Below are 2,500 nucleotides of genomic sequence, written 5' to 3' on the forward strand. Positions count from 1 at the left end.
CCTTCTTTGTCTGCTTTATCTTCTCATTCGTTCAGTTCATTCTTTTGATCTGCTTCATCGTTTTATCAGTGGTAGTAGTAGTAGTATTTGTTGAATCTTCACCATCATCATCATAGCCATCATCATCATCAACATCTTAATCATCATCATAATCATCATCATAAGCATTATCATAATCATCATCACCATTATCAAAATCATCATCATCATAATCATCATCAATATCATCCTCCTCCTCATCTTCACCATCGCTTCATCATCACTATCATCCTCACCATCATCATAGCCATCTGGTAGCTCAGTGGTAGCGTGTCGACTTCACATCCCCGTGGTCGGCAGATCGAGTCCCGCCCAAACTCGTGAGTTTCCACTGTCACCTGGCGATCACTGACGTAGCTGGGCACTGCGTTGGGTAAGGACCAAGCTCAGATCGAGTCAACACTCGTTGGCACATTCTCTCACGGGTCAGCACACGCTCACACAGGCGGGCTCGCGTCACTGCATACAAGCCCGGCGTAGCATCTGCTCCGCAAATCTGGCTTATCCTTATCCTTACCATCATCATCATCTTCATCATCATTGTTGTTGTTATTGTCGTTACGGCGACAATATTGCTACAGCTACATTACTACATCATCATTATTATCATCATGGTGATAAGCGCTGTTCTCATCGTTATTATCGATTTGTTGTTGTATCATTATCATCACTATCATTGCTACTGTTAATATGATTATTATCATTATCATTATTACGATTATTGTTGCTATTGTTGTTATCATTATCGTCATTGTCATCCTTATTATTATTATCATTATCATTATTATTTTCATCATTAGCATTACTATCATTATTTTCATAATCATCATTATTATCATTATTTTCATAATCATCATTATTATCATTATTTTCATAATCATCATTATTATCATAATTCCCCCAACCGCTATCATTATCAACATCATTATCATCCTTATGAATAATTACCCTCAATAGCACAGCAGTACTGTCATGATAAATAAGAAAAAAAAATTGTACATCATTCCACACATGTTTTCATATTGATTCGGATTTTTTCACGATTTAAGGAGACTTCACCACATCAACTACAACAGAATTACCACACCAATGTCAGTAATGATTCAATTCCAAAACACGCCATAACGCAATGCCTAAATCCCCCAACCTTATTTTTCCAAGTCTGTTTTACTCCGCTATCACACAAGCGAATTCGCATATTTCCCCCCCTTTGATGCTATAGAGAATGCCGTAATTAAACAAAATTGCAGTGTTGAATGTCCAGCCACGTCACAGTCAACAATAATCTGCAAACCGAGTGACATTCGGAGCGCGAGGATTAACCGGGTGAATGTGACGCAAATTGTCATAGTGGATTTGCATTTGTTGTCTACGGGCGTGAAGTGAATTAAAGTGCTGATCTATATGACCATGGGTGTTGGGGGCGTCTGAATTAAAGTGCTGATCTATATGACCTTGGGTGTTGGGGGCGTGAAGTGAATTAAAGCGCTGATCTATATTACTGTATAGTAATGATAACCGTAATGATGATGATAACAATGAGGACGTCACGAACGAGAGCAAAATAATAACATTGATAAAAACGATATAATAATGATGGTAATGATGATGATAATGATATTGATAATGGTAAAGGTAATGATAAGAATAAAGATAATGATGATAATGATAATAATTACAATAAAAAATGATAATGATGATAATGATAATTATAACAACAATAAAAATATCAATAATAATTCTGGTAATGATAATGATAATAATAATGATGATAATACAAATAATTATGATGAAATAATAATGACGATGATAATGATGATTATTTCAACAATAAAAACATCAATGATAATCCTAATAATATTCAAACTAATAATGATAACGACATTTTCTCTTCAGCAATAACCACGTGACCTTCATATGACCTTCAGCATACTTGACCTCATTGACCTCATTCAACTCTAACGCCGCTAATGGCCAACCAATCCTTCAACCTCAGGAGACATCCCGACTTTTATTACAACATCCTTCTATTTTGACTTCATCTTCTTTTGACTTTCCTCCCCCATTTCGTATGATTTGAATTTCACACTCGGCGCGTCCAGATGGGTAATTTAGCTTTTGAACAGCAGCTATGTAAGTGTATGTTTGTTTGTCTGTGCATGAACATAAACCTGGTTATAGTGTCATGCAGATTCATGCTGAAACAAGCGGCTGAATATGCACGAACACACTGTGATGTTGCAAGTCACCCAATCATTTTAATTAGATACTTATAGTCAGTTAAGTTTAAACCGTATGGTGTTAAGTCATTGTATGGAGCATAGTCTTCCATATACAGTCTTTGACACCAGTCTGGGCGCCTGTTAACCCTTTCATAGGATTCATTATATTGTCACTATAAATGTTAGAGAATTCCAGCTGTCATCATAATATTTCTTTTGTTTAGTGTGCATACCTGATG

The sequence above is a fragment of the Penaeus japonicus genome, unplaced genomic scaffold (genome assembly GCF_977035675.1).
Source record: "Penaeus japonicus unplaced genomic scaffold, GWHDUDI00000001_assembly GWHDUDI00000002, whole genome shotgun sequence".
NCBI lineage: Eukaryota > Metazoa > Arthropoda > Malacostraca > Decapoda > Penaeidae > Penaeus > Penaeus japonicus.